The sequence below is a fragment of the Rattus norvegicus genome, chromosome 12 (genome assembly GCF_021556685.1).
Source record: "Rattus norvegicus strain SHRSP/BbbUtx chromosome 12, alternate assembly SHRSP_T2T, whole genome shotgun sequence".
Classification (NCBI taxonomy): Eukaryota; Metazoa; Chordata; class Mammalia; order Rodentia; family Muridae; genus Rattus; species Rattus norvegicus.
Window position 1 is genome coordinate 10,539,863 of NC_141545.1, and position 25,077 is coordinate 10,564,939.

General features: G+C 43.7%; 5 pseudogenes; all 5 read left to right on the forward strand.

Moving 5' to 3' along the window:
* The first annotated feature begins 17,573 nt into the window (after positions 1-17,573).
* Positions 17,574-17,691, forward strand: LOC120096067 (5S ribosomal RNA; annotated as a pseudogene).
* A 2,282-nt stretch (positions 17,692-19,973) lies between these two features.
* Positions 19,974-20,091, forward strand: LOC120096066 (5S ribosomal RNA; annotated as a pseudogene).
* A 304-nt stretch (positions 20,092-20,395) lies between these two features.
* Positions 20,396-20,513, forward strand: LOC148002112 (5S ribosomal RNA; annotated as a pseudogene).
* A 2,347-nt stretch (positions 20,514-22,860) lies between these two features.
* On the forward strand, positions 22,861-22,978 carry LOC148002113 (5S ribosomal RNA; annotated as a pseudogene).
* A 304-nt stretch (positions 22,979-23,282) lies between these two features.
* LOC148002114 (5S ribosomal RNA) lies at positions 23,283-23,400 on the forward strand (annotated as a pseudogene).
* Positions 23,401-25,077: the final 1,677 nt, after the last annotated feature.

Below are 25,077 nucleotides of genomic sequence, written 5' to 3' on the forward strand. Positions count from 1 at the left end.
TCCAGCCTTTTGATTGTTTAATTGGTAGAGAAAATGAAGCTGACCAAGTCTCCTAAATGGTAATATAATAATAATAATAATAATAATAATAATAATAATAATAATAATAATAATAATATAAAGGTGCTGCTTACTGCCTTGTTCGCTGTGGCCTGCTTAGTCTGCTTTTCTATAGCACAGGGGACCCCCAGCCCAGCCATGGCCCCATCCACAATGGTCTGGGCCCCACCCACATCAATGGCTGATGAAGAATGCCTTACAGGCTTGCCCCCAGCCCAGTCTTATGAAACATTTTTAAATTGTGGTTCTCTCCTCTGATATGACTCCAGTTTGTGTCAAATTGACATAAAACTAGCCAGAACATGAGTGTTGACCAAAAAAAAAAAATTTGGAAGAATAAACTGATAATGAAAATCTGATTTCTTAACTTCCAATCTTAAGTACTAAATTTTTCATTTTTAATTCAGTATTCTTGGACCCTAGCCTGGGAGTCTTTCAAGAAGGGATTTATAATATCTTTTAGTAGTATAGTGTTACACTGAACCACATAATATTAATGTTCTTGAGAGTTAAAGGCAGCTTAATATGCATAATGCATAGTTTATCGTATCACCAGTGTACAGGTGGCCTGGTCTACATTGAACAATTGTTGTACTTGCAAGACTCTGTGTAAGACTTAAGATGATGTTGGAATACTATAAAGACAGAATCAGGCAAGAGGAGTTCATGGTGATGAAAGTGAATGACAAGCTGCTCCGGTCTCCTGTTTGAGAGTTGAGCTGCTTCCACACAGATCCGCGTACAGAGGTGAGGCCAGTGTCAGTCTGTCCCTTCTTTGGCCTCCCCAAATGGAGAGAGAGATTAGTTAATTAATTTATGAAAAATGTGTTTTCAGTTTACATTCTTGTAGAATATAGGTTATATAAAAATTTAAAAATAATACATCCATACATGCATGCATACATATATACATACATGCATACATTCATACATGAATGACAGGAAAAGCCACACTTAAAAAGACATTAGGAACTAACCTGGGGCAGGTTGTTACCAACCCATAGGTGCTGAAAGCACACAGTAAGCTCCTTGGTTTAGATGAAGATGTCTTAAAATAACACAAGTCACAATAAAGGAACAGAACAAAGATTTGAAAGAAAAACAGAGCTCTTTTTTTTTCCTCCTCTTCTCTCTCCTACTAACCCTTTCCCCATGGCAACTTCCCATGGCCTTGGTCCTTGGGCCTAGTGACCTTGCCCACCAGAAAGCATCTTCCCAACAAACCCATCTTTAATATAAAAAAGAAATATTTGAAGAAGCAATTGCTGATAAATTTTAAAAATTGATTGATACCAGCAACATAACTTAAAAATTCATAAAATATTAAAAAGGTAAATAGATCTGAAAATTAAAAATATAAAGCCCTATAAATCAGAAATCCAAACAGCTACATCTGTAACCAAAACAACAAGCCTGTCAAAAACCTATACACATAGTTGTGCCATACTTGAATTTCTGAGAAGAAAAGATTTGAAGGCAACCACAGAAATAAGAGCCACATTAATGCAGAAAGTGAAAATAAAAATTATAGTCATTTTCATACCAGAACTTGTAGTAGCTTGAAGGTATCTTTAACATGGCCTACAGGAAGAAAGAAACTACTAATCCATAATTGTACATACAAAGTAAAGTAAAGAGAATAAAGACTTGTGCAGGCAAACAAATGTTGAGTACACATCATCTGTGTACTCAGTTCTATCAGTGGATCAATTTCATGATAGAATGTTTTTCAGGCGGGAAGACTATGACGCCAGAGAGAAACCAGGATCTATACTGTACAGAAAAGATACTAAGAATCAAATAAATGGAAGTTTAAATAATTTCTATTTTAACGTTCTCTAAAAGAAAATTGGCAGTGGTAAAAACAGTATCAATAGTCCATGTGTTTACAGAACACACAGAAGTAAAACATGTGCTGACGCTATTAACAGCACCACAAAGTTAGGAAGGAGCATTGAGAATCTATTATGCTAAGGTCTTCATAGTGCATGTAATTTGAATGTAGACTCTGATTCATGGAAAGTGTACACTGTAAACACTGGGACAACTACAAGTATCAAACATAATCGTGATGCTCTTTCATATGAACACAACATGCCCTCCGGGTCAAGCAAGACCTGGAATTTTAGAACCATGTGGTCCTTTACTGCAGGGACAGCACTGGAGCCTCCTGGGAAGTCAGAGTAGAGCTGCCTTGGGACGTAGGTTTGGCCTTGTTGGAGGACGTGTGTCACTTGGGTTGGCTGTGACATCTTATGCTTAAGCTCCACCCAGGGCGGAAGACGTCACTTCCTGGCTGCCTTCGGATTGAGGACTCCGCTCTTTCTCCAGCACTGTGTCTGCCTGCAGCTGACATGCTTTCTGCTAAGATGATGATGAACTGAACATTCAGCGCCAATGAAATGTTGCCCTTTGTAGGAATCGCTTTAGTCATGGATCGCTTCATAGCAATGAAACCCTAAGTCACTGGTTCTTGGTGGCTTGAAGTCTAATGTAGGGAAATTCATTAAATGTTAACGAAATGCTTTTCAAAGAGAACAACAAGGAGTGAGTAATAATTCAACATTGGGATGAAGTGAATAATAAAAATGTCCAATTTATAACTAGAAACGCCACAGATTTTAATATTCAACACTTAAAAATACATTAATCATGAATTGTTTAAACACACCAAGTAAAAGACAGTGAGTACTCAACTGGTTAAAAAGCAATATTAAACTTTGTACTGTCTACAAGAATGTTTATGGTGCAACCTTAACCAATAGAATTCTGAAGTCGCTATACTAATGTTGGACCAAGTATAACTCAGAAGATAAAATTATGAAGAATGATGTTGCTTGGGAGGAAAAGGCTAATTACTAAGAATATATAGCAATCCAAAAAGCATATGCATGGAATGTGAGAGTTTCTAAGGAGGTGGAATAAAGCCTCAAAAAGAGTCCAAGTGGTAGTGGCTCACTCCTTTAATTCCAACACTTGAGAGGCAGAGGCAAGAGGATCTCTATGAATTCCAGGCAAGCCTGGTCTACAGAGAGAGTTCCAGGACAACCAGAACTACACAGAGAAACCCTGTCTCAACAAACAACAAACAAACAAACAAATAAAAAAAGCTTAAAAAAACAAAACAAAACAAAAAAAACAGAAGAAAATGTGCAAACACACAAATGTAAATTCAGGACTCCATTTTTGAGCTGTGCATGGTGGTTTTGAAAGATCCCCATTTGATATTAGTACTACCATTTCTTTTTTTTTTTTCTTTTTTTTTTTTCTTTTTTTTTTTTCCGGAGCTGGGGACCGAACCCAGGGCCTTGCGCTTGCTAGGCGAGCGCTCTACCACTGAGCTAAATCCCCAACCCCCAGTACTACCATTTCTTAAGAATGAGAATCTTTTAAGCTGGCCCTTGCTTAGCTCCTAGATGTTAGACAATAGACCAGAAAGTACAGAAAGCACATTCCTACCCACTCTCTAGGAAGCTGCCGGACCATAAGGACAGATGGTATAGAACATATTTACTGCAGGGCAATTACAAGGCAGGAAACATCTCTGGGAAGCTAACTGACCACTCTAGAAATGAGATCTCCTTGGTACGGAATGCAGCTGTGCTGACATAGCTGTAGCTTTGTCCTAGGAACTCCAGAAGAGAAACACCTGCCAAGACAGATATCCTTGGTCCTTGTCCTGGGAACCCCAGGATAAGAAAACATATATCAAGTCAGACGTCCTTGGTACTGAAATAGCTACATTGATGTGGTTACGGCCTTATCCCAGGAATTCCAGGACAAGAAACATCTGCATAGTTATTCTTGACACTGAAATAGCTGAGGTAATGAAACTGTGTAATCTTAAATGACTATTTAAGCTGTTCATTTTTGTTGTTCCAGGCTCTTCACATCCCTCCTGCGTGAGGACCCTGTCATGCCCCAATGCATTGGTATCCCAAAGTAAACCTCTTGTTTTTACATCAAGACTGAGTCCCGTGTGTTCGTGGGGTGGTGAGTGTCCTCAGAACTGGACGAGAGTCTCCTCTGTCTGAGGGTCTTTCCGTTTTCATGGCTGTAATCCCAGCATTCAGGAGTTAGAGGCAAGGTGATTGGATGTTTGACCCTAGACTACCCTCATTCCCAACTGTACAGCCCCAGGCTTACGTGCCGCTGAGCCTTAGGGTTCCAGCTAAGACTAGAAAATGGACACTTTTGGGTTTAAACCTCAATTGCCAGATACCACCAGGTGTCTGCTGAGACATTTATCCAATTGGGTTTCTCAGACCTTGCCCAGACAGCTACACCCAGGCTCACAGGAGGAATGGTTTAAACAACACATGGCTGGTTGCCATCTTGACTATGGGATGAAAAAGGAGGAGTCATAGCATCATTGACTTAATGGCAGCCACATGGCTGGCAGCCGTCTCTGTTATGGGTTGGAAAAAAGAAAAGCAATGGACCTCACTTGGTGGCCCTGACAGCCAAACCTTGTAACTTAATAGTAACCTATTTGGTATTAATTGTGAAGGCGTTACATTGTTTTCTCTTATTAGAACTTAGTTTTTGCCTTCCACAAATTATGGTTATGCTCTGTCTGTACTCTTTAAAAGGTATTTATTTTAATATACAGGGACAGTTTAGAGTAGGTAACTAAAAACAGACAAAGGTTGTTTAACTCAGATTCGCTTGGTAGGTAGCAGCCCTCAAAGCCGTCAGAGAACCTGCTGAACATGGCATTTAAGATGCTTTAACTCACCATAACAGAGACCCCCAAACCCTAGCAGTGACCCCTTCAAGATCGCCAAGAAGATGTGGGCATCGCGACAAAAGACTCCACCTGGATTGGGGTGCACTGACAACTGGGCATAACTGCCCCAATGCCTTACCCACTGCCAGCACCCTGCCCAAACTGTGGACAAATGGGACACAGGACAGGCCTTGTGCTGCTTAAGAGAGTCAGGCCGGTCTTCCGAGTTTCTCCCCCAGGAAGGTCAGGGTTGCCAGGCAGGGCAGCCAACGCTGACCTTGCGGTGGGATATTGGTCCCCAGTGAAGCTATCGACACCACAGGATCCCAGTCGGGTGGGCATCCGGGTAACTGGTCCATCTCTGCCATTAATTGATACGTAGGCCTGTGAATTATACTCCGGCCTACTCAGGTAAAATCTACTCCTCAGGTCTAAAGGGTTTGAAGACTGGAGTTTCTTTAGATAAAGAAACTCACTTTTCTGTAACGGATCCCGCTTATCGACCTCCCGTGTCTCACGGTGAATAACCGGATAGGAGAAAAGTGTAAAGTTTAAAGTTCGCAAGGTCTGAGGATACGAAAGCTCGGAGGAAGTGTTTTTGGATCTAAGGTGTTTTAAGGTTGGTAAATGCAGGTTACGAATGTAGAGAACGGAATAAAAAGTGTGGAAAAGACTGAAAAACCGTTCCCGTTCCTTCCCCTCACTATGGTCCTGGGGCAGTGAGGCTCCAGGTATTCTGGTCTTTAACAGAATCCTTCCACTGTGGCTTTTGTTGGGATTCTAATGCCTTGACTTCATCCAGCCCCAGCATCCGGAATCCCCGGTGTGCACAGTGGGGTGGGGTGGGTGCGGGGGTGGGGGAATGAGGGGTGGAGGGAGTGGGGGGGCGAGGGGTGTCCTTGTCCCCAGTTGGTTTCTGATCCATCAATAAGGAGCCCGGGACCAATGGCTGGGCAGGTGGAATGGGGCGGTGCTGGGAGGTTTGTGCAGGTGGGAAATTGGGAGAGGAAGGAGGTGCAGAGCCCCTGATTGGGGGTGGGGGTTGGGGGTTGGGGGTTGGGGGTTGGGGGTTGGGGGTTGGGGGTGTGGTTGGTTGGGGAGTGGGGGAGTGAAGGAGTGGGGGTTGGGGGTTAGGGGGTGGGAGGTAGGGGGTGGGGGGTGGGGTGGTTGGTCCTCCGGGGCCTCAGTCACCTGAGAAGCAGGGTAAGTGGACTTGGGAACCGCCCCTGGGGTAGCAGAGGTGAAGTCTAGACTTTAAAAGATTGAATTGGGGTTGGGGATTTAGCTCAGTGGTAGAGCGCTTGCCTAGGAAGCGCAAGGCCCTGGGTTCTGTCCTCAGCTCAAAAAACAAACAAACAAACAAACAAACAAACAAAGATTGAGTTGCAGGGTTGTGGGTCCTGCGTCTGCTCTGCCTCAGGGTGTGGCCGCTCAGGCTGTGGGAAACCTGACTGAGTTTACCCTGCGCTGTCACTCAGTGGGTGCTGGGCCGCAGGGAAGCCCGGGGTGGGGAAGCTCAGTCTGAGGTACAGGACAGGTGGAGCTGGCTCGGGGGTCCCCGGGGGCTGCAAGGGTGGCCGGGGCCATCCTGGTCTCAGGCTCCTGGACACCGGGCGCCACCCGGAGTCGCAGAGGAGCTGAGAATGAAGTAGGGGCCACAGACTGGGTCAGGCCCGGGGCTGGGGTGGGGAAAGCCGGGAGCTCTGCCCGGGCCCTGCGGGGTGGGGGTGGGGGAAGTCTGTGGCTTGATGGTGCTGGGAGCTCCGGGAGGCCTTGCACGGAGATCAAATGGTGGCACAGTGGGCGGAGGCCTCCGTGATTCCCCACAGCGGATCCAGATGAAAAGACAGCCCAGGTTTTGAGGTGTTTATTGTCATGGCGGAAAGTGCATGTGTAAAACCGTACCCCATTTCTCAGGGTGGGCCTGAGATTAAATCCCTTTTGCAGGGAGGAGTCTCTGGGAAGGAAAGCTCATTGGCTAGGCCTCCAGGCCTTTAGGTACCTCATAAAATGTAGATTTGTCTTGAACCTTCATGACCACAGGTCATGTCCTCTATTTGTGGAGGGGCCTGGGGCGTTGCCCTTACATTGAAAGATCCCACGCAGAGAGACCCTTACTCAAGTCTTGGGAAATCGTGGACCCCAGACACAGAGAGACCATTTTGGATGTAATAAGCAAAGGCGAGGTTTATTACGGAGACCTATTACAGAGATCTCCGGGCCGACACGTATCCCGCGCAGGAGACAGAGGTGTCGGCCCTGAAACTCAAAAGTCAGAGGGTTATATAGAGAAGGCTAGGGGGTTTTGGCGTGGTTACATACAATTGGCTCATTCAAACATAGCAGTGAGAACAAAGCAGAAAGAGTACGTGTTAGAAGTCAGGGGCTTATCAGGGTCTGGAGGACACCTAGTTGAGATATGGCCCTGAGTGAGCTGGGGGGAGATGTCTTCCTGCCAGATGTCCCATGAATCAGTCCCATTAACTCAGGCTGATTCCTGCATTCCTTTCCCTTATCTTTATGGCTTGCCAGTCCTGCCTGGACAGTGTTTTCTGTGCTCCTTTATCTTTATGGCCTGTTAGTCCTGGCTGCAGGGCTTAGCCCTGGGTCTGTGGCCTTTTGGGGTTTATTCTTTTAATTTTTATATTTCTAAACCTAGAATTTGTATAATTCTCTTTTCAACATCACTGATGGCCACAAATCTGTGTATTTGGGGGGGGGGGGGCTGCAGCTAGTGATAGGGGCCTGGTGCAAGGGAACAGGCAAAGCACCTACTGTCCCTTGGGGATCTCTGGTGCTTGGAGCAATAGCTCAACCAGGGACCAAGTTAACATTCACAGTCCCACAGTTAACTCGAGGGTACTGGGCGGGGGCGTTTGCCAGCAGCAGGGAGGATTAGAAACGCTCAGCATTAAGGAGTCAAGGTATAGTAAAATTAACTATGTATGTGCATATGTACATGCCTGAGTGCGTGCGTGGGTTCGTGGGTGCGTGGGTGCGTGCCTGTGTGCCTGTGTGTGTGTGTGTGTGTGTGTGTGTGTGTGTGTGTGTGTGTCTTTCATTCATGAATCCCAGGGTTAGGGTTAGGGTTAAGGTTAGGGTTAGGGTTAGAGTTAGAGTTAGGGTTTGTGTGGGATATGTGAGGATTGGAGGGAAAAATTTCTCCAACTCTCTCAACATAGTGTGCCCCAGAAGTGAGTTCCCAGTACAGGTTTACTTTATAAGTGATGGATAGCAGTGTCTAAGCTCTCACTTGAGACATTTCCTTTGCCTAATCTGTATTCAACAACTGTGCTTCCAGCATGATGGCCCACTTATGATTTCTGCTCTCTCTCTCTCTCTCTCTCTCTCTCTGTGTGTGTGTGTGTGTGTGTGTCTGTCTGTGGGCACAGATATGTGTGAGCATGTTTATGGCTATGGTGCATATTTGTACATTGGGAGTTGCTTGTTTTAAGTGTTTGTGGTATGGGTGCTTATATATAGAAGTCTGTGCTTATGTGTGTGTGTTTGTGCATGTGCACACGCGCGCGCGCGCGCGTGTGTGTGTGTGTGTGTGAAGTCATCAACTAATGGTTACTGAACACAGACACAGATATACACACATGCGTATACATAGTATAAGTCTATATGCACATATATGTACACATGTAAAAGCATATATATAATATATATTATATATATAACAAGAGGAAACAAAATTTTTCCAATCAGATTTTAAACTCTTCTTAATTGGGACTTGATTGCTATTAAAACTATTTATAGTGGGAAAACTATTCATCAACATTGACATTACTTGGAGAAAAACACAAGAGTGGGGTAAAGGGTTGTGAGGAGAGTCTGCGGTGTGAAATCCATGTACCTGAGTGTCGAAACTGCTGACTAAGGTCTATTCTGCCTTCTGTACTCTTGGTGTAAAGTAACAGGGAAAGGTCATGTGGCTTGTTGTGTGTTCTCAACATCCTGGGCATGTTAATCATTACGTGCCACCACTTTCTTTCCAGATTGGCCTAAACATAGCTGGATATACCTTGGCTTTGGAGTTTGGCCTGGAATTTGTTATTTGAAAGATTAATTTGCTTAGAGTTGAATCTGCAAGCAGAAGATGTCCAGGAGTTATGCTGAGGTGTAATCACATCTTTGCCTCAGAAAGAACCTTAGGCTCAAAATAGTCCAAAGCAATCATCCTGTGTTGCGTCTGTGGCACTGTTAACCATTGTTATTCAAAATCATTTGAGCTGAGTGAAAATCATCTTTAAGGAGGGTTTAGAAAAGTGATAACCCTCAGACATTGCTGGGGGTATCAAATGGGTAGCCCTGTGAGAAGCCATGTACAACTCTTCTGAAAGTTCAACCTTTTGACACAGTGATTCCAGAAGAAGAAGTAGGTGTCAGCAGAAAAACTGTGGCACATTAGTGTTGTGGTGGTTCACCTCAGAGCAGCCTTGAAGTAGAATTATGCAGATGTCCATCAGTCAGAAAGTGAAAAGGTACAATGCTGTCCAGCCCTTCCATGGACTGTTGCTGAGTTTGATTATACATCCAAGCATTTGGCTTTGAATTAGTAGGCATGTGGAACACTCTCATTATGGCCTCACGCGGTTTTCACTGAGGCTCTAGAAAGTCAGGCACTGTGAGGGAGAGCTTGAGAAGCCACTGCACATGAAGAAGTACAGGCATGTAGTAAAGCTGGCCCAAAAGGAGAACTACACAAGCTTCAGGTGTCAGAGCTGGAGGGCCATCAACACTCAACTCCATTTAAGCCTAGGGGACAGAACCAAAATCTGAAGATGCTGGGCATGGGACTGCTGGGTTTGACAGGTTTATTTCCCCCTAGGGTTTCAGTCTTGCTTTGATCAGGTCTTTCCTCTCTAAGTTTCCGTTCCTTTCTTTTAGAAAGGGAGTGTCAGTCCACGAAGTTGTCTTTTGGTTTTTACTTTTTGCATTTTATTTTTAGCGAGTTGTTTCTTTTGTTTTGTTTTGTTTCGTTTCGTTTACAATTGCTCACTCACAGCTAAGTGTTGGCCTTGAGTCTCAGAAGAAACTTTGGACTTTGAACTTTTGAATACCATAACGCTACAAAGACCTTTAAGTTCTACTCAATGCATTGTGCATTATGAAGAGGCAGTGAGTCTATGGGGATCAGGAACAGAATGGTATAGTTTGTATGTGAAACATCTCCCAGTTGTCCATGTGTTTGAAACCTTGCTCCCCAGCTGGTGGCACTGATCATGATTATAGACCTGTAGAAGGTAAAGCTGAAGGACTGAGTTCCCAGGGTGGAGAGTTGGCCTTGAGGATTATAGCCCAGCTTGGCTTCTTGCTCCAACTGCTCTGCCTCCTACTTGGCTACCAGTATGTGAACTCGCAGCCCTATGTTAGCACCACAACAGACCCGGCCCCTTCAGTTTGTCACGCCTTCATTGTTCATGATGAACTGTAGGCTCTCAAACTGTAAGCCAAACAATAAAAAATAAATAAATCTTATCCCAAGTGGAGAAAAAAAACCTGAAAAAAATAAAGAAAACTAAGGGATTTGGCGGTGTAGTTCAGTATTAGAACATGGACATAATACATGTGAGAAACCTTGCATATGATTCCTAGTACTACATGTATGTAAACAAAATGGACTAAGACAGTAAGGGGAAAAGTGTATGTGTGTGTGTGTGTGTGTGTGTGTGTGTGTGTGTGTGTGTGTGTGTGTGTGTATTTTTTAATAAAGTATCAGAGAATCGATTCCTGGGGTCTTAGGCATAAGAAGAAAGAACATTTGGAGCATTCCCTTGAAAACAACAGACAATAGAAATACATTGTCCTGAATCACTGTAGTGTGCTTCTCTTGGTTTTACTCAGATTGCATACGCTCTACTCCTGTTAAGCAACTACTCATCGTTGCAGTAGAAAATGGCTTTTCACCATCCCCCATAGAGACTTCCAACCTCAGCCCTCTCCGATGAACCACAGGCACTGGTTTTGTTTGCCTCTGATTTCTAAGCTTGTGGGATAAGAGGATGATGGCTATAAAGAGGTCTGAGAGTGCCATCTGTACTTCTGAATCCAGATGAGCCTGCACCCCAACAGACTCCAGATGTCTCCAACTTATAACTTAATAGTGCTCTCTTTTGATTTCTTGGGTTCAATTTTCATTCCTGATACAGGTGTAAATGCTGCCTGAGCATGTCCTTAAATTGTGATATATGAAGATTTCATATTTTGTTATCTCAGGAATATTTTAGTCTACTTGCTTTTTTTCCTCAGAAGAACTGAGCCTCCCTCCAATCCTTCTGCCAGATTAAGTATTATGATTTGCTCGAGTTAATAAGAAACAGAGGTGTGATTCATACTCACATTTAATCAGTTGTACAATCTTATGGTTGTCTGCATCAAACTTCCTCTCCACTTTGAGATAAAAATGTTGTCAAGGGGCAGAAGGCATGGCTTCGTGGTTAAGGGCACTTGCTATTACAGATGACCTAGGTTCAATTCTCAGTACCCACTTAGTGGCTCACAACTTCAGTTCTGGGGATCTGGAACCCTCTTCTGGTCTCTGCAGGCACTAATCATAGCATGCAGTGAGTACCATGCAGGCAAAACAGTCATACACATAAAATAAAAAATAGATAAATCTTCCAGCATGTGTTCGATCTCAGTGTATCTCTGATATTAAGATAAAAGTCAGTTTTTAAAAATAGCAAATTTTACTTTAAGTGCCTTCGGCAGATCAGATCCTTTCTGAGAATTACCACCAAAGAGTTTCATCTAAGTCCACCTCGCCCTTCCCCAGCCTTAGACAGTCACAAGTCCTTTTCAAGAAGAAAACTCTAAGGCAGGCCTGGTGATACAGTTTTGAAATCCCAGCTATTCAGCAAACTGAAACAGGGAGACTGCAAGGTCAAGGCCAGCGTATACTACAGAGTGAGTTCAAGACCAGCCTGGGCAACTTAGTGAGACTGTCTTCAGAGGACAAAAAAAGGATGTAGTTCGGTACTTGAGTGCTTAGCTGGCATGTGCAGGAATCTGAATTCAATGTCCAGCATACCAAGAAAACAAAACAAAATTAAACAAAGCCTAGCTTTCTTTCCTTTCCACAAAACACAAAACTAAAGGAAACGAAGGGGAATGGGACTTGAATTATAGTGAGGAAATTTTATATACAAGCAAATCTCTTTCGAGCCATAGTTAGAGATGTGTTCCTGTCAGCCCAAATGGTGGTCTATAGTTACACATTCGTGGATTGGGGTGCAACAGAAAAGCAAGACCCCAAGAAGGGAAGAGGTGGCCTGCATGTCTCTATGGGAGAGGGAAGGACGAATGAGAGATCTAAGCTCCAAGTCATGGCTAATCCTAGAAGAAAATGAGGCAACACCTTTGATGCTCTGCACCCACGGGTGTGGACAGAGTTCTCACAGCTCTTTGCAGTTAGGGAAGACCCACCAAACACGGTTTCCAGTGTAGAGTGACTCATGTAAAAGACCTAGAGCAAAAGACTGGGTGCCATGGACTTACCTTCAGCAGTCAGGGACATGAGAAACAAGAGCTGGTGGTGGGAGAAATCTAACTTAGAAGAAGGAGGACTTTGCGGAGTCCTTGGGAAGCAGCAGAGACAGGCGAAAACAAGTGAAAAACGTTTTTCCCCACTATTTTAGTCACAGAAGGATCCAACAGAAGCAAATGCAGGAAATATGACTGTAAAATAACAGGTCCAGCATCCACAAGAAAATCTCAACCTCACCATAATCTCAGCGATCCTACCGCTAGGGGGAGCCCACAGACATCTCACAGCTGGTTCCAACTCTTTATTTTAATTTTTTTTCTCCATCTATATTAAATTGGGTATTTCTTACTTACATTTCAATTGTTATTACTTTTCTTGGTTTCCAGGTAAAAATCCCCCTAACCCCTCCGCCTCCCCTTCTATATGAGTGTTCCCCTTCCCATCCACCCCGATTACCGCCCTCCCCGCAACAATCACGGTCACTGGGGGTTCAGTCTTGGGAGGACCAAGGGCTTCCCCTTCCAGTGGTACTCTTACTAGGCTATTCATTGCTACCTATGCAGTTGGAGCCCAAGGTCAATCCATGTATAGTCTTTGGATAGTGGCTTAGTTCCTGTAAGACCTGGTTGGTTGGCATTGTTGTTCATATGGGGTCTCGAGCCCCTTCAAGCTCTTCCAGTCCTTTCTCTGATTCCTTCAACGGAGGTCCCGTTCTCAGTTCAGTGGTTTGCTGCTGGCATTCGCCTATGTATTTGCTGTATTCTGGCTGTGTCTCTCAGGAGAGATCTGCATCTGGTTCCTGTCAGCTTGCACTTCTTTGCTTCATCCATCTTATCTAGTTTGGTAGCTGTATATGTATGGGCTACATGGTGGCAGGCTCAGGAGCTCAGGAGCTCAGGAGCTCAGGAGCTCAGGAGCTCAGGAGCAGAAGGTGCCCCATGAAGTCCTGTCACTGTGAACCCTACCATTTATGTCCTTTCCAGTTAAGCAGAGGCACTTGTAGAAGGACTGAGAATGACCCCAGGACCTTGTCCATGGGAGACGAGCACTGACACTGAGCTGCTTGCACAGCCCAAGCAGGCAAGACTGTAAGGGACATCTCTTTCTCACTGTCTCACTGTCTGAGTAAACAGACTCTGGGGATGAGATGTCTCCCCCTGAATACATTACGTTTCTTTTAAACACTTTCGGAACACTTCCAGAGAATTGAGTGACCATCAGAGGAACCTGACAGAGGCCACTGCAGGCATCTCCACGGACCCACTGCACATCGAGGAGGCGTGGTCAGAACGACCCTTCACATCCACAGAGGCAGCCATGCAGTCCATGCTGAGTGCCTGAAGAACAATGACCTTTGCAAAGCAGCACTGTGACAGAACAAGGAGTGCAGGTGACTCCACTCTTCCTCCCAAGGGCGCCTGTAGAAAGGACAAACTGAATTCTGAACGATTGGTGGGTACCGACCCCTGTACTTCAATAGTATCCCCGTTCAGGTCCCAACACCCACAGGGCAGCTTACAGGGATCTGTGATTCAGTTTGCTGGCAATCCAATGCCCCATTCTGGCCACTGTGAGCACTGCACACAAAGACCTAAACCTAAACTTTGTAGCTAACAAAGACCTAAACCTCCTAAATGCCTGCCTCTAATCTTGGCTGTGCTTTCTTTCCACAGAAGCCTGTGGCCCAGGGAGATCTTTGGACGCAGCTCTGAGGACGAGTTCCAGACACTCCTGAATATTTATTTCCCGCACCAAACACTGGAACAGACAGGAACCTCGAGTCCCCCACGTTTTCTAAGCTTGCACTGCTGCCATGCTGGAACGACGTCATCAGTGTCTTCTCAGGCTTCACAAAGCTTGGACAGAGCATTCCCCTCTAGTTTCCTGTAGGGCATTTTCTAAAGAAGATGACTCAACTTCCAATGTGACAATACTCTCCAAACCGAGGCAGCCTAGGACCTCCTGAGACAGACTCTACCCATCCTGATGTGTGGCTACTGTTGACCAAGCAAAGGCACCCAATACTGGAGACAGGACCTTGGTTCCCTTACCACAGCTGAGCACACAGAATGGCGCCATCCCTTCAAGAGACACTTTAGGATTGGCAGAGTGCAATGCTTTTCTTCACAGGAAAACAAATTTTTATTCTGAACGTTGTACATTCGTTTCCTTCCTTTCCCTTTCTTTGGGTTGTCTTTTCTTTCATTCATTTTCTCTCTCTCTCTCTCTCTCTCTCTCTCTCTCTCTCTCTCTGTCTCTCTCTCTCTTTCTCTCTCTCTCTTGCTCTCTCTCTCTCTGTGTGTGCGTGTGTGTGTGTGTGTGTGTGTGTCTTCCTCTCTCTCCTCTTGAGATGTGTTTGTTTTTTTGTTTTATTTAGTTGCAAAAGGAAAGAGAGAGAAAGAAGCTGTCCACTGAAAACCTGTCAGATGGTGAAAAGCTGACAGCCTGTGTGCTTGAAAAGGGAATTGTAAATGAGTTACAATTTCATGGACACGGTATCTAAACCAGGCTTTTATGAAGTACCTTACTTAAGGTGCTAGGCTGCCGTTTCTGAAAACCCTGGATCTCTCTGTGCCAGGAAAGATCCCGATGGAATCGTTTTCAGGATCATGGCTGCTTTTTACACACAGGTTGCTTTAATAGGCATCGGTTATACCACAGAAGACGAGTGTTCGTTTGCATTACCCTTGCCATCTTGTAGAAAAGCAAGTTATTCACAAAAACCCCAAGTCGTGTCATCTGTGTGCATGAGTCTTTAGTAGCCCTGTGGAGAGCCACAAGTAGAGTCACACAGAGAAACCATGAGTTGCCGCTTTAAGGATGATGACCTATTTGATCTGTAATGGGTCTTTCTCTCTTTTTAAGGTTTATTCATTGATTAGATATAAGTACACTGTAGCCATCTTCAGACACAGCAGAAGAGGGCATCAGATCCCATTACAGACGGTTGTGAGACACCTCGTGGATGCTGGGATCTGAACTCAGGAGATCTGGAAGAGCAGTCAAGGCTCTTAAACAGTGAGCCATCTCCCCATCCCACTAAAGTGTCTTTCTTCAAAGTAGCTCAGGAGCTCAGGAGTTCAGGAGCCACACTGAACTACACAGTGAGTTCCAGGACAGCCAGGGATACACAGTGAGACCCTGTGCCAAACAGACAAACAAAAACCAAAACAAGAAAGCAACCTTAAAAACCCCATCGCAAACCAAACCAAACAAACAAACAGAAATAGAATTTACAACTTTTTTTAAAAGATTTATTTCATATATATAAGTACGCTGTAGCTGTCTTCAGACACACCAGAAGAGGGCATCAGATCTCATTACAGATGGCTGTGAGACACCATGTGATTGCTGGGATTTGAACTCAGAACCTCTGGAAGAGCAGTCAGTGCTCTTAACCACTAAGCCATCCTTCCAGCCCGACTTTACAACTTTTATTTTGTCTTCTTTTTTTCCTTCCCCAGAGCTAAGGATCGAACCCAGGGCCTTGTGCTTGCTAGGCATGTGCTCTACGACTGAGTTAAATCCCCAACCCTAAAAATAGACTTTAAAAATGTCAGAGGAGCCCCTCCTCTAGGATGTGGCTGAGCTGAAGCACACAGTCGGGAGACTCTGCAGAATCCGCGGCCCTGAGCATCTGAGCGCGCTCCAAGTCTCCGATTAAATTTTAAAAATGGCCTCCAATTAAACTACATTGCAAAAAAATGGGGAAAAAAAAAAACAGAATGGAAAGAGTAAAAGAGTTGAAGGGGCTGAGCCTGAAGAATTTGTGGTAGAAAAAGTACTGAACCATTGTGTAGTGAACTATTTCGTGAAGTGGAAGGGGTTTACAGATGCCGATAATACTTGGGTACCAGGAGAAAATTTAGATTGTCCAGAATTAATTGAAGCACTTCTTCATTCTCGAAAAGCTGGTAAAGAAAACGATGGTCCAAAAAGGAAATCTTTATCTGATAGTGAATCCGATGAGAGCAAATCGAAGAAGAGAGATGCTGCTGACAAGCAAAGGAGGCGAATATGAAGTGGCCTCAGATTGTCATCGCCTTCTATGAGGAGTGGCTGACTTGGCATTCTTGTACCGAAATGAAGTACAATAATTGTTTGAATATATAAATACACATATTATATATATATATATATATATATATATATATATATATATATATATATATGATCTGGATCTTGGGTTTTGAATTACTAGTGTGGAACAAATACAAATAGCATCCTGAAGAAAATCAAGTCTGATATGCTAGTTTTGAAAGTATTGGCAGTAGTTGGGAGATTTTTGGTTTTCGTTCTGTGTCAAAAGGTACTGACTCCTTTGAGCGAGTGAGAGCTCTCTGTAGTTGCTTCCTGTAACAGTAGAGTACTTGACACCATGTTGTATTTCCTCGGCTTGAAGAATAGCTTTTCTTAAACGCTGGGGAGATTTTACAGTCATGACTCAAGTCAGAACTTATCTTTAACTGGGACACAGAAGGACCATTCTGGCTTGTGTGTGTGTGTGTGTGTGTGTGTGTGTGTGTGTGTGTGTGTGTGTGTTTGTATGCAGTGTATGCATAAAACACTTACATAACCAGTCTGCTTTAGCTTGTTTTTAATACTCAAAAGAGCTGAACGTGAAAACACAGGTTGATGAGAGGCCATCACCCTGAACATTTTCCTGAAACCATAACCTTTTGGATTATCAGAGTCTGTAATGTATTGGATAGTTTAAAAGCAAGCCCATCCGAATTGATGTATTATCAAGTAAATACAGTAGTTTATTTTCATACCAACTCCACCTTCAGAAAACGGAATTAAACAAAGTAGTAGCTTGATTTAACAACAAGACTTGGCCTAGTGTGGTGGTGCGCACCTTTAATGCCAGAACTCTAGAGGCAGGTGGAGCTGTGATTTAAGAGGCCAGCTGATCTACAGAGGCAGGTCCGGGTCAGCTAGTCTGTGTAAAGGTTCCTCTGGATGAACCATTCCTTTGTAGGAAGTTAAAATCTGTACTAAAAGGTTATGATTCATGGAATCTGTTAGATGTGGAAGTAGAATCATGGTTAGAGCTGATTTTGGCCATTAAGGGCTGCTGTGGTTTAGTCCCTGGAAGCTCTGGTTGGTTGGTGGTGTTGTTCATATGGAGTCTCAAGTCCCTTCAAGCTCTTTTAGTCCTTTCTCTGATTTCTTCAACTGGGGTCCTGTTCTCAGTTCACTGGTTTGTTGCTGGCATTCACCTATGTATCTGCCGTATTCTGGCTGTGTCAATGAATAGTTTATATTCCTTTAAAAAAAAATGTCAGAAGAGCCTACAGCCATACCACCCTGAACGTGCCCGATATCGTCTGATCTCGGAGGCTAAGCAGGGTCGGGCCTGGTTAGTACGTGGATGGGAGACCGCCTGGGATACCGGGTGCTGTAGACTTTTGGGGGTTGGGGATTAGGCTCAGGGGTAGAGCGCTTGCCTAGCAATCAAAAGGGCCTGAGTTCGGCTCGGAGCTCAGGAGCTCAAGAGCGCAGGAGCCCAGGAGCCCAGGAGCACAGGAGCTCAGGAGCTCAGGAGCTCAGGAGCTCAGGAGCCCACTGAAACCAAAACAACAAAGCAACCTTAAAAAACCCATCGCAAACCAAACCAAACAAAGAAACAGAAATAGAATTTACAACTTTTTTAAAAAGATTTATTTCATATATATAAGTACACTGTAGCTGTCTTCAGACACACCAGAAGAGGGCATCAGATCTCATTACAGATGGCTGTGAGAAACCATGTGATTGCTGGAATTTGAACTCAGAACCTCAGGAAGAGCAGTCAGTGCTCTTAACCACTAAGCCATCCTTCCAGCCCGACTTTACAACATTTATTTTATCTTCTTTTTTTCCTTCCCCAGAGCTAAGGATCGAACCCAGGGCCTTGTGCTTGCTAGGCATGTGCTCTACGACTGAGTTAAATCCCCAACCCTAAAAATAGACTTTAAAAATGTCAGAGGAGCCCCTCCTCTAGGATGTGGCTGAGCTGAAGCACACAGTCGGGAGACTGTGCAGAATCCGCGGCCCTGAGCATTTGAGCGCGCTCCAAGTCTCCGATTAAATTTTAAAAATGGCCTCCAATTAAACTACATTGCAAAAAAATGGGAAGAAAAAAACAGAATGGAAAGAATAAAAGAGTTGAAGAGGCTGAGCCTGAAGAATTTGTGGTAGAAAAAGTACCGAACCATTGTGTAGTGAACTATTTCGTGAAGTGGAAGGGGTTTACAGATGCCGATAATACTTGGGTACCAGGAGAAAATTTAGATTGTCCAGAATTAATTGAAGCACTTCTTCATTCTCGAAAAGCTGGTAAAGAAAACGATGGTCCAAAAAGGAAATCTTTATCTGATAGTGAATCCGATGAGAGCGTATCGAAGAAGAGAGATGCTGCTGACAAGCAAAGGAGGCGAATATGAAGTGGCCTCAGATTGTCATCGCCTTCTATGAGGAGTGGCTGACTTGGCATTCTTGTACCGAAATGAAGTACAATAATTGTTTGCATATATAAATGCACATAGTATATATATATATATATATTATGTATATATATATATATATATATATGATCTGGATCTTGGGTTTTGAATTACTAGTGTGGAACAAATAGCATCATGATGAAAATCACGTCTGATATGCTAGTTTTGAAAGTATTGGCAGTAGTTGGGAGATTTTTGGTTTTCGTTCTGGGTCAAAAGGCACTGACTCCTTTGAGCGAGTGAGAGCTCTCTGTAGTTGCTTCCTGTAACAGTAGAGTACTTGACACCATGTTGTATTTCCTCAGCTTGAAGAACAGCTTTTCTTAAACGCTGGGGAGATTTTACAGTGATGACTCAAGTCAGAACTTATTTTTATCTGGGACACAGAAGGACCATTCTGGTTTGTCTGTGTGTGTGTGTGTGTGTGTGTGTGTGTGTGTGTGTGTGTGTGTGTTTGTATGCAGTGTATGCATAAAACACTTCCATAACCTGTCTGTTTTAGCTTGTTTTTAAAACTCAAAAGAGCTAAACGTGAAAACACAGGTTGATGAGAGGCCATCTGTCTGAACATTTTCCTGAAACCATAACCTTTCGGATTAATCAGAGTCTGTAATGTATTGGATAGTTTAAAAGCAAGCCCATCAGAATTGATGTATTATCAAGTAAATACAGTAGTTTATTTTCATACCAACTCCACCTTCAGAAAACGGAATTAAACAAAGTAGAAGCTTGATTTAACAACAAGACTTGGCCTAGTGTGGTGGTGCGCACCTTTAATGCCAGAACTCTAGAGGCAGGTGGATCTGTGATTTAAGAGGCCAGCTGAACTACAGAGGCAGGTCCGGGTCAGCTGGTCTGTGTAAAAGTTCCTCTGGTTGAACCATTCCTTTGTAGGAATTTAAAATCTGTACTAAAAGGTTATGATTCATGGAATCTTTTTGATGTGGAAGTAGAATCATGGTTAGAGCTGATGTTGGCCAGTAAGTCCTGCTGTGGTTTAGTCCCTGGAATCTCTGGTTGGTTGGTGTTGTTGTTGCTATGGGGTCTCAAGTCCCTTCAAGCTCTTTTAGTCCTTTCTCTGATTTCTTCAACTGGGGTCCTGCGCTCAGTTCACTGGTTTGTTGCTGGCATTCACCTATGTATCTGCCGTATTCTGGCTGTGTCAATGAATAGTTTTATATTCCTTTAAAAAAATGTCAGAAGAGCCTACAGCCATACCACCCGGAACGCGCCCGATCTCGTCGGATCTCGGAAGCTAAGCAGGGTCGGACCTGCTTAGTACGTGGATGGGAGACCGCCTGGGATACCGGGTGCTGTAGACTTTTGGGGGTTGGGGATTAGGCTCAGGGGTAGAGCGCTTGCCTAACAATCAAAGGGGCCTGAGTTCGGCTCGGAGCTCAGGAGCACAGGAGCTCAGGAGCTCAGGAGCCCACTGAAACCAAAACAACAAAGCAACCTTAAAAAAACCCATCGCAAACCAAACCAAACCAAACAAAGAAACAGAAGTAGAATTTACAACTTTTTTTTAAAAGATTCATTTCTTTTATTCCTTTTATTTCTTATATTCCTTTTATTTTCTTTTATTCCTTTTATTTCTTTTATTCCTTTAAAAAAAATGTCAGAAGAGCCTACAGCCATACCACCCGGAACGCGCCCGATCTCGTCGGATCTCGGAAGCTAAGCAGGGTCGGACCTGCTTAGTACGTGGATGGGAGACCGCCTGGGATACCGGGTGCTGTAGACTTTTGGGGGTTGGGGATTAGGCTCAGGGGTAGAGCGCTTGCCTAACAATCAAAGGGGCCTGAGTTCGGCTCGGAGCTCAGGAGCTCAGGCGCTCAGGCGCTCAGGAGCTCAGGCGCTCAGGCGCTCAGGCGCTCAGGAGCTCAGGAGCTCAGTAGCCAGTGATTTCAGGCCAGCAGGGATACACAGTGAGACCATGTGCGTAACAAACCAACAGAAACCAAAACAACAAAGCAACCTTAAAAAACCCATCCCTAACCAAACCAAACCAAACCAACAAACAGAAATAGACTTTACAACTTTTTTTTAAAAAGATGTATTTCTTATATATAAGTACACTGTAGCTGTCTTCAGACACACCAGAGGAGGGCATCAGATCTCATTACAGATGGCTTTGAGACACCATGTCGTTGCTGGGATTTGAACTCAGAACCTCTGGAAGAGCAGTCAGTGCTCTTAACCACTAAGCCATCCTTCCAGCCCGACTTTACAACTTTTATTTTGTCTTTTTTTTTCCTTCCCCAGAGCTAAGGATCGAACCCAGGGCCTTGTGCTTGCTAGGCATGTGCCCTACGACTGAGTTAACTCCCCAACCCTAAAAATAGACTTTTAAAATATCAGAGGAACCCCTCCTCTAGGATGTGGCTGAGCTGAAGCACACAGGCGGGAGACTGCAGAATCCGCGGCCCTGAGCATCTGAGCGCGCTTCAAGTCTCCGATTAAATTTTAAAAATGGCCTCCAATAAAACTACATTGCAAAAAATGGGAAAAAAAAAAAAACAGAATGGAAAGAGTAAAAGAGTTGAAGAGGCTGAGCCTGAAGAATTTGTGGTAGAAGAAGTACTGAACCATTGTGTAGTGAACTATTTCGTGAAGTGGAAGGGGTTTACAGATGCCGATAATACTTGGGTACCAGGAGAAAATTTAGATTGTCCAGAATTAATTGAAGCACTTCTTCATTCTCGAAAAGCTGGTAAAGAAAACGATTGTCCAAAAAGGAAATCTTTATCTGATAGTGAATCCGATGAGAGCAAATCGAAGAAGAGAGATGCTGCTGACAAGCAAAGGAGGCGAATATGAAGTGGCCTCGGATTGTCATCGCCTTCTATGAGGAGTGGCTGATTTGGCATTCTTGTACCGAAATGAAGTACAATAATTGTTTGCATATATAAATACACAATATTATATATATATATGTATATATAATATATATATATATATATATATATATATATATATGAATGATCTGGATCTTGGGTTTTGAATTACTAGTGTGGATCAAATAGCATCCTTATGAAAATCACGTCTGATATGCTAGTTTTGAAACCATTGGCAGTAGTTGGGAGATTTTTGGTTTTCGTTCTGCGTCAAAAGGCACTGACTCCTTTGAGCGAGTGAGAGCTCTCTGTAGTTGCTTCCTGTAACAGTAGAGTACTTGACACCATGTTGTATTTCCTCGGCTTGAAGAACAGCTTTTCTTAAACACTGGGGAGATTTTACAGTCATGACTCAAGTCAGAACTTATTTTTAACTGGGACACAGAAGGACCATTCTGGTTTGTGTGTGTGTGTGTGTGTGTGTGTGTGTGTGTGTGCGTTTGTTTGTATGCAGTGTATGCATAAAACACTTACATAACCTGTCTGTTTTAGCTTGCTTTTAATACTCAAAAGAGCTGAACGTGAAAACACAGGTTGATGAGAGGCCATCAGCCTGAACATTTTCCTGAAACCATAACCTTTCGGATAAAGCAGAGTGTGTAATGTATTGGATAGTTTAAAAGCAAGCCCATCAGAATTGATGTATTATCAAATAAATACAGTAGTTTATTTTCATACCAACTCCACCTTCAGAAAACGGAATTAAACAAAGTAGTAGCTTGATTTAACAACAAGACTTGGCCTAGTGTGGTGGTGTGCACCTTTAATGCCAGAACTCTAGAGGCAGGTGGAGCTGTGATTTAAGAGGCCAGCTGATCTACAGAGGCAGGTCCGAGTCAGCTGTTCTGTGTAAAGGTTCCTCTGGTTGAACCATTCCTTTGTAGGAAGTTAAAATCTGTTCTAATAGGATATGATTCATGGAATCTGTTTGATGTGGAAGTAGAATCATGGTTAGAGCTGATGTTGGCCATTAAGTCCTGCTGTGGTTTAGTCCCTGGAAGCTCTGGTTGGTTGGTGTTGTTGTTCATATGGTGTCTCAAGTCCCTTCAAGCTCTTTTAGTCCTTTCTCTGATTTCTTCAACTGGGGTCCTGCGCTCAGTTCACTGGTTTGTTGCTGGCATTCACCTATGTATCTGCCGTATTCTGGCTGTGTCAATGAATAGTTTTATATTCCTTTAAAAAAATGTCAGAAGAGCCTACAGCCATACCACCCGGAACGCGCCCGATCTCGTCGGATCTCGGAAGCTAAGCAGGGTCGGACCTGCTTAGTACGTGGATGGGAGACCGCCTGGGATACCGGGTGCTGTAGACTTTTGGGGGTTGGGGATTAGGCTCAGGGGTAGAGCGCTTGCCTAACAATCAAAGGGGCCTGAGTTCGGCTCGGAGCTCAGGAGCACAGGAGCTCAGGAGCTCAGGAGCCCACTGAAACCAAAACAACAAAGCAACCTTAAAAAAACCCATCGCAAACCAAACCAAACCAAACAAAGAAACAGAAGTAGAATTTACAACTTTTTTTTAAAAGATTCATTTCTTTTATTCCTTTTATTTCTTATATTCCTTTTATTTTCTTTTATTCCTTTTATTTCTTTTATTCCTTTAAAAAAAATGTCAGAAGAGCCTACAGCCATACCACCCGGAACGCGCCCGATCTCGTCGGATCTCGGAAGCTAAGCAGGGTCGGACCTGCTTAGTACGTGGATGGGAGACCGCCTGGGATACCGGGTGCTGTAGACTTTTGGGGGTTGGGGATTAGGCTCAGGGGTAGAGCGCTTGCCTAACAATCAAAGGGGCCTGAGTTCGGCTCGGAGCTCAGGAGCTCAGGCGCTCAGGCGCTCAGGAGCTCAGGCGCTCAGGCGCTCAGGCGCTCAGGAGCTCAGGAGCTCAGTAGCCAGTGATTTCAGGCCAGCAGGGATACACAGTGAGACCATGTGCGTAACAAACCAACAGAAACCAAAACAACAAAGCAACCTTAAAAAACCCATCCCTAACCAAACCAAACCAAACCAACAAACAGAAATAGACTTTACAACTTTTTTTTAAAAAGATGTATTTCTTATATATAAGTACACTGTAGCTGTCTTCAGACACACCAGAGGAGGGCATCAGATCTCATTACAGATGGCTTTGAGACACCATGTCGTTGCTGGGATTTGAACTCAGAACCTCTGGAAGAGCAGTCAGTGCTCTTAACCACTAAGCCATCCTTCCAGCCCGACTTTACAACTTTTATTTTGTCTTTTTTTTTCCTTCCCCAGAGCTAAGGATCGAACCCAGGGCCTTGTGCTTGCTAGGCATGTGCCCTACGACTGAGTTAACTCCCCAACCCTAAAAATAGACTTTTAAAATATCAGAGGAACCCCTCCTCTAGGATGTGGCTGAGCTGAAGCACACAGGCGGGAGACTGCAGAATCCGCGGCCCTGAGCATCTGAGCGCGCTTCAAGTCTCCGATTAAATTTTAAAAATGGCCTCCAATAAAACTACATTGCAAAAAATGGGAAAAAAAAAAAAACAGAATGGAAAGAGTAAAAGAGTTGAAGAGGCTGAGCCTGAAGAATTTGTGGTAGAAGAAGTACTGAACCATTGTGTAGTGAACTATTTCGTGAAGTGGAAGGGGTTTACAGATGCCGATAATACTTGGGTACCAGGAGAAAATTTAGATTGTCCAGAATTAATTGAAGCACTTCTTCATTCTCGAAAAGCTGGTAAAGAAAACGATTGTCCAAAAAGGAAATCTTTATCTGATAGTGAATCCGATGAGAGCAAATCGAAGAAGAGAGATGCTGCTGACAAGCAAAGGAGGCGAATATGAAGTGGCCTCGGATTGTCATCGCCTTCTATGAGGAGTGGCTGATTTGGCATTCTTGTACCGAAATGAAGTACAATAATTGTTTGCATATATAAATACACAATATTATATATATATATGTATATATAATATATATATATATATATATATATATATATATGAATGATCTGGATCTTGGGTTTTGAATTACTAGTGTGGATCAAATAGCATCCTTATGAAAATCACGTCTGATATGCTAGTTTTGAAACCATTGGCAGTAGTTGGGAGATTTTTGGTTTTCGTTCTGCGTCAAAAGGCACTGACTCCTTTGAGCGAGTGAGAGCTCTCTGTAGTTGCTTCCTGTAACAGTAGAGTACTTGACACCATGTTGTATTTCCTCGGCTTGAAGAACAGCTTTTCTTAAACACTGGGGAGATTTTACAGTCATGACTCAAGTCAGAACTTATTTTTAACTGGGACACAGAAGGACCATTCTGGTTTGTGTGTGTGTGTGTGTGTGTGTGTGTGTGTGTGTGCGTTTGTTTGTATGCAGTGTATGCATAAAACACTTACATAACCTGTCTGTTTTAGCTTGCTTTTAATACTCAAAAGAGCTGAACGTGAA